The sequence below is a fragment of the Bos taurus genome, chromosome 7 (assembly GCF_002263795.3).
Source record: "Bos taurus isolate L1 Dominette 01449 registration number 42190680 breed Hereford chromosome 7, ARS-UCD2.0, whole genome shotgun sequence".
NCBI classification, from domain to species: domain Eukaryota; kingdom Metazoa; phylum Chordata; class Mammalia; order Artiodactyla; family Bovidae; genus Bos; species Bos taurus.
In genome coordinates, this window is record NC_037334.1 from 41,194,881 (window position 1) to 41,213,722 (window position 18,842).

An 18,842-nucleotide genomic window follows, 5' to 3' on the forward strand; every position below is an offset into this window, starting at 1 on the left:
GAGTTGGACACGACTGAGTGACTGATCTGATCTGATCTGATCTGAATCATAAGGACATATATAGACAGGATATCAATACATTGTAGTTACTGCCTTTTCATCATTTGTGTTCTGAAATAGAAATACAAGGGTTAATAAAGCCTACATTAGGAAAGTGGATTTTTATATACATTCTAATTACTAGAAACTGGTTTTTATATATTCTTATCTGAAAATTATAAGAAAAAATGAACTCATATTTTTCAATCATGTAGTTTATTCTTGTGAAGATGAAGCATAAGTAAAATGACCTAAACTCCATATAAATGAAAATATTTAATTTTAATTATTGGCAAATCCTGTTTCTTCCTTTTTCTTGACTTATTTTAGAGAATCCTTACTGAGAATAGAGAGGGAGAACTGGACCTTGATGACAGAGATCAGCTTTACAGGGATCCCAACCACCAGAGTCCTTGGGAATTTGCTGTTCTTGCTCTTTCTTTTGGTCTACTTGGAAATACTCTCATCATTACCTTGATTCTGATGGATTTCAGGCTTCACTCACCCATGTATTTTTTCCTCAGCAATCTCTCTTTCAGCGAAATATTAACCACAACTTGTGCTGTTCCACAATGCTGCCAAGTTTCCTGTTAGGCAGAAACAACATCTCAGTTGGTGGATACTTTGCTCATATGTATTTCTACTTCCTGTCTGGATGCATTGAGTTTATCCTTTTTGCTGTCATGTCCTATAACTGCAAATGTGACCATTTTCAGCCCCCTTGAGTACCCTGTGATTATGACCAGCTTACACTGTGTTCATCTTGTCATCCTCTCCTGGGTGGGTGGCTTTCTCCTTATCCTCCCACCCATCACCCTTAAGGCAAGACTGCCACATTGTGGCCCCAATGTGACTGATCACCTTTTCTGTGACAGTGACCCCTCCTCCACTTGGCCTGTGCTGATATCCATATCATTGAGCTGTTGGACTTCTTCAGTTCCCTTGTCCTGCTCCTCAGCTCCCTCTCTTACAGTGGTCTCCTATGTTTACATCATTTCCACCATACTGAAGATACAATCAGGCCAAGGTCATCACAAAGCCTTTGCCATCTCTGCCTCCCATTTCACTGTGGTCTCCATGGGCTATGGGGTCTGTATATTTGTCTATGTTTGCCCCTCACAAACGGGCAGCCTGCACCTCAACAAGGTTCTCTTTATCCTCTCCAGTGTCTTCACACCACTCCTGAATCCGTTCATTTTCAGTCTATGAAATGAAACCATGAAAGAAGCTCTGAAGGACACATTAGTCAAATGCCAGAACGGGACTGAGGTTCAAGCAACCGGATCTTTGAGTATGATCTCAAACCTGAGTATATTTGGCTTTACAGAAAATGAGTTCATGAAAATGGGGTATGAATTTGTTATCTTTTTTGTATTATTTGCACTCATGAAAGTATAGCTAAGCTGAATTTATATACAAATTAATTTTCAAGTTGGCTGAATAAGTATTGAAACACATAATTTGGTAGTGAAGATAATGATGCTTATAGTACTACATGTTGCACTAAACCATCATGTGGTAATATTACTGTCAATAAAGATGATCAAGGTAATTAATAATAATGTAGTAAAGAAGGCTTCTATGTGTATATTACTTTATACAAAATCAGGAAAATAAAACCGTTTAAATCTCTGAGGAAGAAAGCACATGCACACACAGATATATGATTAATAAAAGAATAACTTCTGAGATATTTAAGCTTAAACTGTAATCTTGCATTAAGTAACATTACAAACTTCAGTTTTTTATCATTTTGTTAAATCACTTTTTGTCTCTGCACGAGGTCTTCTTTGTAAACCTCATAGACTTACTTCACTCATAGGTAAGAAACAAAATCAAATTCACTTCTTGAATTCAGTTGCATTGAACAATAAAGAGAGGTTGAACTAGCTCAAGTTTGAAATATCCCAGATATTCAATTTTATTTTTTACCTTTAGCCATGTTTCTTCATCATTTCAGCTCAGTCACTCAGTCACGTCTGACTCTTTGTGACCCCGTGGACAGCATCACACTAGACATCCCTGTCCATCACCAACTCCCGGAGTTTACTCAAATACATGTCTATTGAGTCGGTGATGCCATCCAACCATCTCATCCTCTGTCATCCCCTTCCCCTCCCCCCTTCAACCTTTCCCAGCATCAGGGTCTTTTTAAATGAGTCAGTTCTTCACATCAGTTGGCCGAAGTATTGAAGTTTCAGCCTCAGCATCACTCCTTTCAATGAATATTCAGGACTGATTTCCCTTAGGATGGACTGGATGGATCTCCTTGCAGTCCAAGGGACTCTCAAGGGTCTTCTCCAACACCACAGTTCAAAAGCATCAATTATTTGGTGCTCAGCTTTCTTTATAGTCCAACTCTCGCATCCATATGTGACTGCTGGAAAAACCATAGCTATGACTAGACGGACCTTTGTTGGCAAAGTAATGTCTCTGCTTTATAATATGCTGTCTAGGTTGGTCATCATTTTTCTTCCAAGGAGCAAGCGTCTTTTAATTTCATGGCTGCAGTCACCCTCTGCGGTGATTTTGGAGCTCCCCAAAATAAATTCTGTCACTGTTTTCATTGTTTCCCCATCTATTTGTTATGAAGTGATGGGACCAACATTCAACACTCTGAATGTTCTAGAAGCTCAACATTCAGAAGACTAAGATCATGGCATCTGGTCCCATCACTTCATGGCAAATAGATGGGGAAACAATGGAAACAGTGTCAGACTTAATTTTGGGGGGCTCCAAAATCACTTCAGATGGAAATTGCAGCCATGAAATTAAAAGATGCTTACTCCTTGGAAGGAAAGTTATGACCAAACTAGACAGCATATTCAAAAGCAGAGACATTACTTTGCCAACAAAGGTCTGTCTAGTCAAGGCTATGGTTTTTCCAGTGGTCATGTATGGATATGAGAGTTGGACTGTGAAGAAAGCTCAGTGCTGAAAATTGATGCTTTTGAACTGTGGTGTTGGAGAAGACTTTTGAGAGTCCCTTGGACTGCATGGAGATCCAACCAATCCATTCTAAAGGTGATAAATCCTGGGTGTTCTTTGGAAGGACTGATGCTGAAGCTCAAACTCCAGTACTTTGGCCACCTCATGTGAAGAGTTGACTCACTGGAAAAGACTCTGGTGCTGGGAGGGATTGGGAGCAGGGGGAGAAGGGGATGACAGAGGATGAGATGGCTGGATGGCATCACCGACCCAATGGACAGGAGTTTGGGTGAACTCCAAGAGTTGGTGATGGACAGAGAGGCCTGGCATGCTGCAATTCATGGGGTCACAAAGAGTCTGGCTCGACTGAGCGACTGAACTGAACTGAACTAAAAGAAGGACCTTTTTTTTAAAACAAACATGGCCAGAGACCCTGAGGCAGGGAAGAGATGTGTCATGGTGGAGGTGAAAGATTGTGTGTATGGATCAAGTTGTTACTTACCTAAGATCCTATTTCTCAGAGTTTTTGCTCTAGAGTAAAAAATCACAGGGCTTGAAATCTTACAGCTCAAATAGAACATATAGCTCAAGAGGTAGACTGTAACTTATACTACTTCAAGCATTAAACCTGCCAGTTTTAAGAAAGCATTTAGGTCTCAGAGGAGTCAGACTGAGGCTTCTCAATCCAGCTCCCATAGAACAGCTCCTATTCCCAAGGAATGGGCCAAAGATTCTGAACCAGCAGAATTCCAATGAAACACCCCTTGTTTCTGAATGAATGGGCCAAAGGCTTCTCAGTTCCCAGAGGAGCAGCCTCTGATCCTGAAGAAATGGCTTGAAGGCTGGTCAATTATAGTCAATACAGTCTGATTTCAAAATGAGACTGAAATGTAAAGTCAACACTCAAAAACGTAATAAGGTCTTAATCAGAAATGATAAAACTTAAAATAGATACCAAATAAAGCCTGGAGCGGAGAAAGCAATGGCACCCCACTCCAGTACTCTTGCCTGGGGAATCCCAGGGATGGGGGAGCCTGATGGGCTGCTGTCTATGGAGTCGCACAGAGTCGGACTCGACTGAAGTGACTTAGCAGCAGCAGCAGCAGCAGCAAAGCCTGGAGAACTTCAAAATACAAAGAAGGAAGAAGATCAAAACCAGGAGAAGTAACTTCATATTCCAGGGTCAATGAGAAAAATAGTTGTTATTAAACCAAACTTGGGTCCACTCATCCACTAGCAGTAAAGACAATCTACTTGAAACTGTGCAACTCACATTGGAATTTGAGCCTACCATCTTTTAACTGAGATCACACACGTGGTTTCAGGACTTAAAGAAGCTCAGATTCTTGATGTCTCATCATAGAAAGAATTCATCAGAAGACAAAGTGATAGGTAAGAAGTGGATTTATTTAGAGGGAAACACTCCACCCACAGACAGAGTGTGGGCCACCTCAGAATGCGAGAGTGGCCTCAAAGTATGGCATGGTTAGATGTTATGGGGTGAGTAGTCTCATAGGTTAATGAATGGGAGGATTATTCCAACTATTTGGGGGAAGGGGTGGAGATCTCCAGGAATTGGGTCATCACCCAGTTTTTGGTCTTCAAGGTCAACCTTAGAACTGTCAGTGTGTCTATGAGTGTCTCATTTAGCTTGCTGATGTGTTACAGTGAACCTATACTGAGGCTCAAGGTTAGTGGATTAACTCATTTGCCATCTTGGACCTATTTGGTTATAATCAGTTTATATCATATCCTCAGGCCATATCTTTCTTTTAAAGTTTGTACCCTGTCTTCTTACCTCCTGTTTCACATTGACACTGGGTTATGGTAAAGTACAGCATTTATTGCAGGGCATCAAGCAAGGAGTCAAGGGAAGCTAGTGTTCAAAATGCCTAGACTCCCTGATAGATTTCAGGAAAGCATTTTTAAAGGAAAGGTGAGGGAAGTGGAGTCCCAGGGTATGCAATCAACTCACGAACAAGTCTCTGGTTGGTTGATAGTGAGGTAACAGGGCAGTGTCACAGGGGTTAACAGTTACAATTCTTGTGTTGTTGTTGCGGGTGCATCCTGGTTAAGCCAAGAGTTATAGTAAGAGAATTTAGGGCCCATGAAAGTCCTGATTGATAGGCTAAGGAATTTAGAAGCTATTTATTTGGTATTTAGTGGATATATGTGTTTACTGCGCTCGGTCATGTCTGATTTTTTATGACCCCATAGATGGTAGCCTGCCAGACCACTCTGTCCATGGAATTTCCCAGGCAAGAATACTGGAATGGATTGCCATTTCCTCCTCCAGGGTACTTTTCCTGATCTAGGGATTAAGGCGATTGCAGCCATGAAATTAAAAGATGCTTACTCCTTGGAAGGAAAGTTATGACCAACCTAGATAGCATATTCAAAAGCAGAGACATTACTTTGCCAACAAAGGTCCGTCTAGTCAAGGCTATGGTTTTTCCTGTGGTCATGTATGGATGTGAGAGTTGGACTGTGAAGAAGGCTGAGCACTGAAGAATTGATGCTTTTGAACTGTGGTGTTGGAGAAGACTCTTGAGAGTCCCTTGGACTGCAAGGAAATCCAACCAGTCCATTCTAAAGGAGATCAGTCTTGGGTGTTCATTGCAAGGACTGATGCTAAAGCTGAAACTCCAATACTTTGGCCACCTCATGTGAAGAGTTGACTCATTGGAAAAGACCCTGATGCTGAGAGGGATTGGGGGCAGGAGGAGAAGGGGACAACAGAGGATGAGATGGCTGGATGGCATCACTGACTCAATGGACATGAATTTGAATAAACTCCGGGAGTTGGTGATGGACAGGGAGGCCTAGCGTGCTGCGATTCATGGGGTCACAAAGAATCAGACATGACTGAGTGACTGAACTGAAATGCGGGATTGTGCCTGCACCTCTTGTGTCTCCTGCATTGGCAGGTAGATTCTTGACCATGGTGCCACCTTGCCAATGTATATTCATGGTCATCAAGTATTTTATTTTCTCCACTTGGTGATGGTTTTAACATCTGTAAAGCAATGAGATACTTTCGAAAGGAGCTAAAGCAAAGGATATAGGGGAGGAGACTGCCTCTGGAAGGCCTCATAAGATCCTGAAGGAACAGTGGGTTCAATTGTGAGGACTGCTCCTGTTTACTCACCAGCCCTGGAGTCATCAGAATCTCCTTTGCTCACCATATGGTTCACCAAAATGTTCAGTTCAGTTCAGTTCAGTCACTCAGTTGTGTCAGATTCTTTGCAACCCCATGAACTACAACACGCCAGGCCTCCCTGTCCATCACTAACTCCCGGAGTTCATTCAAACTCATGTCCATCGAGTTGGTGATGCCATCTAGCCATCTCATCCTCTGTCGTCCCCTTCTCCTCCTGCCTCCAATCCCTCCCAGCATCAGAGTCTTTTCCAATGAGTCAACTCTTTGAATGAGGTGGCCAAAGTATTGGAGTTTCAGCTTTAGCATCAGTCCTTGCAATGAACACCCAAGACTGATCTTCTTTAGGATGGACTGGTTGGACCTCCTTGTAGTCCAAGGGACTCTCAAGAGTCTTCTCCAACACCACAGTTCAAAAGCATCAATTATTTGGCGCTCAGCTTTCTTCACAGTCCAACTCTCACATCCATACATGACAACTGGAAAAACCATAGCCTTGACTAGACGAACCTTTGTTGGCAAACTAATGTCTCTGCTTTTCAATATACTATCTAGGTTGGTCATAACTTTCCTTCCAAGGAATAAGCGTCTTTTAATTTCATGGCTGCAATCACCATCTGCAGTGTTTTTGGAGCCAAAGTAAATAGACATCTAGCTATTTCTCCAGCAAAACTGGGTTTATTTGGGATCAGCAGAGACTTGCACTTCAGGGTCTGCAACCATGGTGATGTTACTGAAAGGTGTGGGGTCCACTTGCTTGTCACTCAAGCACCAATAAACAGGCTAGGTTGGTGGAAAGGAAAATTTGCTTTGCAGATTCGGCAACTGAAGGAGAGGGCAGGCATCTGTCCAAAAGTTGACTCCCCCCACAGACAATCAGTCGGTAAGAGCTTTTATAGTCAGGGGAGGGGAAGAAGGGGTCGATAGGTTACATACAGAAAGAGCATAATCAGCTCTGACAGTCATCTTCAAATTGGTCATCAGTGATCTGATCTAGTATCATCATGGTTGTTTTTAGTAAACTTAATATTCAGTTCCAGGGTCAGTTTCTTTCCAGTTCTTGGAATTGTGGCAGCTTATGTCATGGATATAGTCTGGTCATCATGTAGTTAACTTCTCCACCTGAGGTTTCAGTATCTATAAAACATCTCACGGGATATGGCTCAGAATATTATCTACAGCCCTTAGAAAGACTATAGCCATAAAGGTCCTTGACTGTGTTTATTGACTACATTATTATAATTTGGTCCCCTTTGACTGCTTTCCTTTGTTTCTGCATACTATCATTTCTCTGATTAAACTTATTCTTTGACTAAAGTTTTGTGCAGACAAAAGGCCGGCAGAGGACATGGGAGGTAAAGACCATAGGGTCCTGTTCCATTTCAATGAGGCACATGCAAGTGCCCACACAGCAAGAGAAGGAAAATTCCTTTACAGAGGGAAAAAGGAATTTGTGAGGGTTATATAATAAATGAAGAGTCCATGGCTTTTCATTGACTGAGTTGTTGCCAGGAAAGAAGAGGGGGCCATTCTTATTGGGCACTGCTATTGTCACAGGACGTGAGAGTTCCTCTTTCTAGTCTCTTGACCCTATTTAATTGAGGCTCTGCTTATTGGTCCTGGAGAAGACTCTTGAGAGTTCTTTAGAAAGCAAGGAGATCAAACCAGTCAGTCTTAAAGGGAATCATCCCTGAATATTTATTTGAAGGACTGATGCTAAAGCTTAAGCTCCAATACTTTGACCACATGATGTGGAAAGATTGATACTGGGAAAGATTGAGGGCAGGAGGAGAGTGAGTGACAGAGGATGAAATGATTGGATTGCATCACTGGCTCAATGGACATGAGTTTGAGAAAACTCCAGGAGATAGTGGAGGACAGAGGAGCCTGGAATGCTGCAGTCTATGGGGTCACAAAGAGTGGACACCACTTAGCAACTGAACAACAAAAATAATCTATTTTTACACTTTCATGTTACTCTGGATTTCATTTCTAAACTGATTTTTTGAGGGAACATTGGGGAGATGTAATCATTTATACATCATACTGCCACTCAACCACACATTCTGTCATGACAGCACATGTGATCTATCAATCTCCTTCTCAAAGCACATGTTTTCCCATTATCTGTCTGTACTATTTTTTTATTGCTGCAGAGTTTAAATATATGAGTGTGATTGCATGCATTGTTTGTGGTAGCAAAGGTATTTTACCACATTAAGTGAAATCTTTTGTTGCATTCTCTCATTCTCTCCTCTCTAATTTTATGCCACCTGGGATTGGTATAACTAGCACTGTGTTCTGTTTAGAGGTGGTTCTCTGATGGATAGATACCGGGACAGGAATTAGGGGATTGAAAGACTGTTAGAATCCCTATTAAGAAAGTACTACAGAAAGTGAGAAAGGCAGACATGGGCCAAGGATGAAGCTGCCCTACAAGGCAGTTGTTTCTGAGGCCTCATGCATTTTGTGAAGAACTAGAGCGAAAGGGCGGGTCTCTGTATCCAATCAGGGGTTATAAGCTGTTCTGGGGAACATCCTATAGATGGATGCAACTGTGAGTCCTCAGTAGTGAATGGGTGTTTTGGCCTGAGAAGAAAACCTAAGGAGAACATGAACATATCCACTGCAGATAAGAGTCCAGTAGTTAATAATTACCTAATATACTCAGGGCTCCCTTAAGGATTTTACATAGCAACTACTATGGGGTAGATATTGTTTTCCTTCTTTCAAAATTTGAATTACTTAAGGGTGACATTATCAATTAATGTTACATGACATGCTATGCTCCCTGTGTGTTGAAGAGCTGGAATGTGAAAGAATGACTCCCTGATTAAACAGTATGTCCTTTTGACCACTATGTTATATAATAAGTATTTAATTTTAACACCACATTGTAAATGAACTGACAATCTAGTCATCCAAACTCCAAATGTTGCAAAACAATGGGTGAAAGGAACATCATAAATTGATAAGGGGCCAGTAATGTCTTGACCCCCCTGAGCACTCCATCCTGGTTCTTCATCTGTATCTATTCATTTGGTGCCTGTTGAAAGCAAAGCTATAAGTTATGTCAACTAAAAAATTAGTCACAACCAAGAAGTAGAGAGTTACTTTATTCGGTGGGAGTGTTAAGGACTTTGAGCTTGGGAGGTGGCATCTCAGTGGCCCTGACAAAACTGCTCCAAGGAGGCAGGAGAGGAAGTCAGTCTATATACAATTTTGTAATAAAGGGGGCAGGCAAAGATTATGTTAAGTAGTAAGGAAAACCAGATATCAATTTTAGGAATTTAGTGTTCTTCTATGTATGAGAAGATGCAAGCCTCTGGGCTCACTGAATTCATTCCTTTTATATGCACCTCAGCTATCTGGGGTCAAATCCTGTTTTCCGATTGTTTAAATCTTTAATTCTTTGTTCACCTTGAGGGATGGCAGCTGTGGTAGGTGGGATGGCTGCTTCCTGCATTCCCCCAGCTCCTCAGCAATCACTGTGGGGCGGAAAGAGGTGGGGGCGCCATCTGCTGGTTCACAGGCATTGTATTCCATTTTGGGAGTCATTCACATTTGGAGGCCTGAAATAAAAATTGCTGATGGCTGTGACATTTATTTATTGATATGGCAGGAGATATTTCGTTTCACCGTTAAAAACCAGAGATAAACTAATAGTCCCTACTCTCACAGGACAGATTTAGGGTAATTAATCTTTAAGATAACCTATATATGACACAGCTTCCCTGGTGGCTCAGACAGTAAAAAATCTGCCTGCAATGCAGTAGACCTGGGTTTCAACCCTGGGTTGGGAAGATCCCCTGAAGGAGGACATGGCAACCCACTCCAGTATTGTTGCTGGAGAATCCCCATGGACGGGGAGACCGGCAGGCTGCAGTCCATGCAGTCGCAAAGAGTCAGACACAACTGAGCGACTAAGCACACAGCAGACAGACACACACACACACACACACACACACACACACACATGACACATGATCACACAAACATACAGTAAAATCTAGTTGAAGTTAATAGAAGTTAAGGTCATTTTTAATTTTGTGTGTGCCAGAGACAGAACAAACAACTTCTGTTATGAAACCACACATTGCTTACTAATAACATAAGAAAGGATTCATTTTATAATACTTTGTTTTGGGTACATATATATGGTCAAGGGCTTAATGGGAGATGGTTTTCAATTATCAGAAAATATTTTTAAGGACCCAAACTCAAGTTAAAAATTACAGAGTTGGACAGATTCCTTAAGACATAAACTAAAAACAAGGGCAAGAAGGGGAAAGCTTTAAATAAGACCGAAGATACTACTTGAATTACATTCCTTGTATCTAATTAGTTAAAACAAACACATGGACAAACAAAGTTATAAGAGATAGGAGTCCAACAGAGAATTTAGATTCACATCCCATTCAATTTCTTTATTTTTGTAATAAGCATGTTGGTGGTTAGGAAGAGTAAATGTAAGAGGGATGTTAATAATATTAATTCTCCATCATTTTCATGAAAATAAATTGTTTCCTCTATTTGCTTCCTTTTCTTTATTATTATTAAGCTGTTGATAAGGTAGTGCATAATGAATGTATTTTTAATATTTTTTATTTTGTACACTTAATAGGTCAATCACAAGATTCAATTTTTAAACAGCAATCAATAAAATGATGTATTTTTTGATTCCATTGATAAAACACACAATAGCAGAATTTATTTACAGTAGGACAGTCCATTTACAGATGGACTAAAGTGATGGACTAAGTTGAAACTTCTGTATAATTTTCCTAGTCCATGCTATGACAAAATCACTGCACATTTATGAAATGATTCCTTAAAAAATGATACACTTAAACAACTTCTCAATTCTTGAACAACTGAGAATAAACAATTGAAAAACATGTAATATTGGCTCCTTTATCTTTATAATATAGTGATGTGATCCTTTTAAAGGAACTGATATTTAAATTGTGTTTAATTTAAAACATGTTAAATCCACATTCATCAACGTTAGGGACTGTGAGATATGCCACCTGGCATGTTCCATGAAAGGCTCGAGTAACATCTTTAGAGAAGAGTGATAGCCCCACCTCAGGAGAGGTCTTGAAATGTTCTGATGGCTCTAGATCAATCACAGTAATTCCTCCCTTTGGAACTTATGTTCCTTGTTTAGTCATCAGTTCTTTATTAATCTTATACCACTTCCTTGCTTAAATGGAAACTGACCACTAACTCTCTCATGTGGAATTTCTTCACATCTCCCTCCCCTTGATTGAGAGTCAGTCTGTAGAATAATACACTCTTTGCTCTTTAATGCTTTGCCCTGAATATTGTTCTCCCAATCGTTAAAAAAAAAAAAAAAAGAAGAAATCCTTTAAAGCTCATGCTAGAAAAATACAAAACCCACTCACATCATTGAGACAGTTCACTAAGCTACTGGCTACTCCCTCTTATTTACAGACAATACAAGCATCATGACTTTCCTTCCTTTCAGAATTTTTGCCCTCAGCCATGTGACCAATTCATCCTTCTTCTCAAGACCTAATTTATCTCAATTTTTTTAATACTTTTGACTTTTTCTGTGATTCAAAACTAAACTTTGTCTTATATTGCTATTTCAAGTCAATAAATTTCTACGTATCACTTCCTATCAATCCACATAGTATACGCAAATAATCCTATTACAACTGCATTTTTCAAAAACTTTGAACTTCTAGTCAATGTTTGTTTCATTTCCCTCCTATGTATTTATTTCCCTTGTTGACAACCTAAGACTCTAATGTCCATTATTTCCTTGCTTATACCTCTAGTTCTAATCACAGAGCTAAGCCTCAACTCAGGGTGAACTTTGTCTTTTACCATATGGGATTGAGTTAAAGTAGCTGAGTGGTCTTAAAGTAGAATACACAGACAAGTCGCTTAGATTACAATAAATTAGCGATAGCCTACTTTCCTAGGGGGCTTCCCAGGTGGTGCTAGTGGTAAAAACAAAAAAACACCCACCTGCCAATGTAGGAGACGTAAGAGACAGGGGTTCAATCCCTGGGTCTGTAAAATCCCCTGGAGGAGGTCATGGCAACCCACTGCAGTATTCTTGACTCAAGAATCCCATGGACAGAGGAATGTGTGGGGCTAGAGTCCATGGGGTCGAGAAGAGTCAGACACTACTGAATGGACTTAAAATGCACACACTTCTACTAGGAACACATCTTTGCTTCCAAATTCACCTATCTGCCTTCAGTCAGCTATCAATCCTATTTAAAAAAAAAAAAAAAGTGAGTCTAGACTGCATTACTATTTTCTTCTGGTGGCTTCCCTGGTGGCTCAGCTGGTTAAAAATCTGTCTGAAATGTGGAAGACCTGGATTCAATCCCTGGGTTGGGAAGATCCCCGAGAGAAGGGAAAGGCTGCTCACTTCAGTACTCTGTCCTGGAGAATTCCATGGACTGTATAGTCCATGGGGTAGCAAAGAGTCAAACACGACTGAAAGACTTTTTTCTTTTCTTTCTTTTTAAACCTTAACCTACATTCTTTATGGTAAATAAGAGCTTCTGATCTTGTCTCAGAAATATAAATCATATAAGTCCTTCAATGGGAATTGTAGAAGTCCTAAATCTATTTCTTTCTAGTCTCATCAAATTAAAATGATTCTCTCCCTGCTGTCTCTCACACTAAATAAAATGCTTTCCCTATTGAATACTGATCTCCTCACATTTTCCCCCAGATCCCAACCTCAAGCTGTCACTTATTACTCTCTATATTCATTCCTCAAATTTTTGCTCACTAGTGGACTCTTGATGCAAGTCTTTAAACAATCAGATCCTAAAATCTTGCATCTTACATAAACACAACAACCCCTCCACTATAAGCATATTTATCTCATTTTTTCACAGTTGCATTTCTCAGGGTAATTATTTGCATATACATAATTGCTTCTGTCTCCTTATAAGTCAGTCCCCTCCTCCACTGTAATCAGTTTGGTGTGTACTCTTTCCAGTCCAAAGATGCTGCCCTTCCCAGAAACAATGGTATCCTCTGTGTTGAGAACTTTGAGAAAAGCACCTTAATCCTCACCTTCCATGCCCAGTGCCCCTTCCTTCAACATTCTCTTCCTTTGCTATGCTATGCTAAGTCACTTTAGTCGTGTCCGACTCTGTGCGACCCCATAGACGGCAGCCCACCAGGCTCCCCCGTCCCTGGGATTCTCCAGGCAGGAACACTGGAGTGGGTTGCCGTTTCCTTCTCCAATGCATGAAAGTGAAAAGTGAAAGTGAAGTCGCTGAGTCGTGTCCGACTCTAGCGACCCCATGGACTGCAGCCTACCAGGCTCCTCCATCCATGGGATTTTTCCAAGCAAGAGTACTGGAGTGGGGTGCCATTGCCTTCTCCGTCTCTTCCTTTAGAAGACTCTATATAATCACTTCACAAATGCCCTTCCATCCCTGTGCTTGTTCCTCTTTAATCTCTTTTCAGGTTCCTCTTTTCTACTTAAAACTTATGAAGTTATATTTTGACATTTTTCCACACTTTTTTTTTTTTGGTTTACACTCTTTCCTTTGGAAATCTTATTCATTTCCATATTTTCAAAAGTGATGTATATGTAAAAATTCCCAATTTTTATCTCTCAGTCAAGTTACTCCTCTGAGCTCCAGATCTATACATCCAAATGTCCATTGGGTATCATTTTTTGAAGTTCCTCATATGTGGATCAGCAATCTTTTTCTCTCCATAGTGTAAGTGAAAGTGAAAGTTGCTCAATTGTGTCCAACTCTTTGTGACCCCATGGACTATACAGTCCATGGAATTCTCCAGGCCAGAATACTGGAGTGGGTAGCCTTTCTCTTCTCCTGTGGAGCTTCCCAACCCAGGGATCGATCCCAGGTCTCCTGCATTTTAGGCAGATTCTTTATCAGCTGAGCCACAAGGGAAGCCCAAGAATATTGAAGTGGGTAGCCTATTCCTTCTCCAGGGAATCTTCCCAACCCAGGAATAGAAATGAGGTCTCCTGCATTGCAGGCAGATTCTTTTACCATCTGAGCCACAAAGGAAACCCATAGGCAGAGTCAGGCACCCACCAAATTTAAAATTAGAAAGCATCTTCTGGTAAGATAATTTAAGTCTCATTAAATACAAGGCACAGTGAACATAATCAAAGGCAAAGGCTTGCAAGAAAAGATATCTGGTTGTTTTTGAATACTCTGCCCCAAGGCCCAGATAAATGATGTTTTCCTACCTATATCATCCAGTGCATTGCTTTCCTTCTACCTAATGTTTGAACCAGATGGATCTGATAAGGACTAACAACAGTTCTCACAAATAAAGTCCCTGGAGGAAGTGTGAACTTGAGCACTGGAAGAAGGTGGGGAAGAAACACCAGGGACATGTGTTGAGATGAAATTATATGAGCTAAAGCATCAAACAACACTTACTTCTGAAGCTCAGGGGTAGATGTGGAACATATCACAAGTGTGTGAAGAGACTACAAAATGGTGTCACTGCACAGGAATAAATGATTCCAGATTGTCTGTTCCCAATGTCATAGTTGGGAGGCATTACTGTGATGGGTTACATCATCAAACCTAAATCAAACCAACCTTGTCTTCTGTGTGGACTAGTGTTATGGCTCCAGAAACTCTTGTTCTCTTTCAGTCTTTTCTCTAAACAGTAGTGAGATTCGCAAAGGCAAAGTATATCATGACTTTCCAAATGGATACCCTTTGATAATCAATTACATTTCTTATTGTAAAAACAACAATAAAAAAAAACCTTACAGGGCTTTGAAAGGCTGACATGGGCAAGCTTCTGCCTTTCTCTCCAGACTTGTCTATTTCCTCCATCCTCAGATTCTCCTGGATGCTTCACCTTTCATGTTATATTCTCTTCATGGACCACTATTTCCATTCTTAATTCTCCTCATCCTTAAAGTGTAGGTTAAAGCACTATATAAACATATCAGTAGAAAGCTTTGCTAGCCTTCTGTGATAATTTAGACCTTATTGTTCTATATTAATGCACAAGCTTACACTTTATCATTTCATAGCAATCATAATACATATCAAGAAGTCAATTCTTTCTTTGATGACTCATTAAATATTTCTCTCCCCCTCAAGACAAGAGGGTCCCTTAAGGCAAAGTAGTCACTGGCCATTTCTTGAGTAACACAGGCTGCAACAAGCAGACTGGCATATACCAAGTGGTTGAAAATATGTGTGGAATTAATCAGTGGAATAGTAAGCAAGATTAGTAGAGGCCTTCTTTTTTTTATTATGGTATAGTTGCTTTACAATGTTGTGTTGGTTCCTGCTGTGTAACAAAGTGAATCAGCTCTATGTATACATATATCTCTCCCTCTCGGACCTCCCTCCCACCCCCACTGTACCACCCATTTTGGTCATCACAGAGCACCAAGCTGAGCTCCCTCTGCTACTCAGCATGTTCCCACTAGCTATCTATTTTACACATGGCAGTGTATATGTCAATCCCAATCTCCCCATTCATTCCACACCCCCTTCCCTCCACCTTGTCCACACATCCTTCCTCTGTGACTGCATCTCTATTCCTCCCCTGGAAACAGGTTCAGTTGTACCATTTTTCTAGATACCACATACATGAGTTGATGTACAATATTGTTGCTTTTTTTCTTTCCGACTTACTTCACTCTGTATGATAGATTCTAGGTCCATTCTTCTCTCTGCAAATAGCACAATTTCATTTATTTATATAGTTGGGTAATGATTCTATTATATATATGTCCCCCCTTTGACTGTATGGATCACAATAAACTGTGGAAAGTTCTGAAAGAGATGGGAATACCAGAGCAACTGACCTGCCTCTTGAGAAACCTATATGCAGGTCAGGAAGCAACAGTTAGAACTGGACATGGAACAACAGACTGGTTCCAAATAGGAAAAGGAGTATGTCAAGGCTGTATATTGTCACCCTGCTTATTTAACTTCTATGCAGAGTACATCATGAGAAATGCTGGGATGGAGGAAGAACAAGCTGGACTCAAGATTGCTGGGAGAAATATCAATCACCTCAGATATGTAGATGACACCACCCTTATGGCAGAAAGTGAAGAGGAACTAAAAAGCCTCCTGATGAAAGTGAAAGTGGAGAGTGAAAAAATTGGCTTAAAGCTCAACATTCAGAAATCGAAGATAGTGGCATCTGGTCCCATCACTTCATGGGGAATAGATGGGGAAACAGTGGAAACAGTGTCAGACTTTATTTTATGGGTTCCAAAATCACTGCAGATGGTGACTGCAGCCATGAAATTAAAAGATGCTTACTCCTTGGAAGAAAAGTTATGACCAACCTAGATAGCATATTGAAAAGCAGAGACATTACTTTGGCCAACAAAAGTCCATCTAGTCAAGGCTATGGTTTTCCAGTGGTCATGTATGGATGTGAGATTTGGACTGTGAAGAAAATTGAGGGCTGAAGAATTGATGCTTTTGAACTGTGGTGTTGGAGAAGACTCTTGAGAGTCCCTTGGACTGCAAGGAGATTCAACCAGTCCATTGTGAAGGAGATCAGCCCTGGGATTTCTTTGGAAGGAATGATGCTGAAGCTGAAACTCCAGTACTTTGGCCACCTCATGAGAAGGGTTGACTCATTGGAAAAGACTCTGATGCTGGGAGGGATTGGAGGCAGGAGGAGAAGGGGATGACAGAAGATGAGATGGCTGGATGGCATCACTGACTCGATGGACGTGAGTCTGAGTGAACTCCAGGAGTTGGTGATGGACAGGGAGGCCTGGCGTGCTGCGATTCATGGGGTAGCAAAGAGTTGGACATGACTGAGCAACTGAACTGAACTGAACTGAACTGATCTTCTTAATCCATAGACATCGATTGACTTAAAGACAATATGAAAGACAATATGAAAGCCTTCTGATGTACAGTCTTTGACTTCTAGGGCTCACAAGAATATATATACTTTGGAATTTTCTTTCACTTCGTTTTCTTTCTCTTTTCTTCCCTTGTCATTCCTTTCTTTCTTTTGCCTTTTTCTCTCTCCTTTTCCTTCAAATTTTGAAAATGCAGCAGAGGCCACAGAACTGGAAAAGGTCAGTTTACATTTCAATGCCAGAGAAATGCAATGCCAAAGAATGCTCAAACTACCGCACAATTGCATTCATCTCACACGCTAGTAAAGTAATGTTCAAAATTCTCCAAGCCAGGCTTCAACAATACATGAACTGTGAAGTTCCAGATGTTCCAGCTGGTTTTAGAAAGGGCAGAGGAACCAGAGATCAAATTGCCAACATCTACTGGATCACGGAAAAAGCAAGAGAGTTCCAGAAAACACATCTATTTCTGCTTTATTGACTCTGCTAAAGCCTTAAACTGTGTGGATCACAACAAACTGTGGAAAATTCTGAAAGAGATGGGAATATCAGATCACCTGACCTGCCTCTTGAGAAATCTGTGTGCAGGTCAGGAATCAACAGTTAGAATTGGACGTGGAACAACAGACTGGTACCAAAAAGGGAAAGGAGTACATCAAGGCTGTATATTGTCACCCTGCTTATTTAACTTCTATGCAGAGTACATCATGAGAAATGCTTGGCTGGAAGAAGCACAAGCTGGAATCAAGATTGCTGGGAGAAATATCAATAATCTTAGATATGCAGATGACACCACCCTTATGGCAGAAAGTGAATAAGAGCTAAAGAGCCCCTTGATGAAAGTGAAAGAGGAGAGTGAAAAAGTTGGCTTAAAATTCAACGCTCAGAAAACTAAGATCATCGCATCTGGTCTCATTACTTCATGGCAAATAGATTGGCAAACAATGGAAATAGTGACAGGCTTTATTTTGGGGGGCTCCAAAATTGCTGCAGATCATGACTGCAGGCATGAAATTAAAAGATGCTTGCTCCTTTGAAGAAAAACTATGACCAACCTAGACAGCATATTAAAAAACAGAGACATTACTTTGCCAACAAAGGTCCATCTAGTCAAGGCTATGGTTTTTCCAGTAGTCAAGTATGGATGTGAGAGTTGGACTATAAAGAAAGCTGAGTGCCAAAGAATTGATGCTTTTGAACTGTGGTGTTGGAGAAGACATCTTGAAAGTCCCTTAGACTGCAAGGAGATACAACCAGTCCATCCTGAAGGAAATCACTCCTGAATATTCATTGGAAGAACTAATGTGGAAGCTGAAACTCCAATACTCTGGTCACCTGATGCGAAGAACTGACTCATTGGAAAAGACCCTGATGTTGGGAAAGACTGAAGGTGGGAGAAGGGGTCGACAGAAGATCAGGTGGTTGGATGGCATCACCTGCTCAATGGACATGAGTTTCAGTAGTCTCTGGGAGCTGGTGATGGACAGGGAGGCCAGGTGTGCTGCAGTCCATGGGGTTGCAGAGTCGGACATGACTGAGCAACTGAACTGAACTGAACAGAACTTTCCTTCCTCCAGTTATTCCTCTTCCATCTCCTCTCCCTCTCTCTCCCTCCCTTCCTTCTTTTCTTTCATATAATTTCATTAAACAACAGAAAAACTCTAAATCACTATACTTAATCTTTGGCACTGCAAAAATCCTCCTTTGCTTTTTCCTGTCACTAGAAGATAATTCAGGTCAACACATATTTCATTTATCTTTTCTTTTTTCATTCATTCATTTCACAGATATTTAACAAGGACCAATAACATCAGGAGCTGAGTCTACAAGACCAATTTCCTAATAGTATTTAAAAGATGCATAATTTTC

General features: G+C 40.7%; 1 pseudogene; it reads left to right on the top strand.

Annotated features, from left to right (window-relative positions):
- Positions 410-1,347, top strand: OR6R17P (olfactory receptor family 6 subfamily R member 17, pseudogene; annotated as a pseudogene).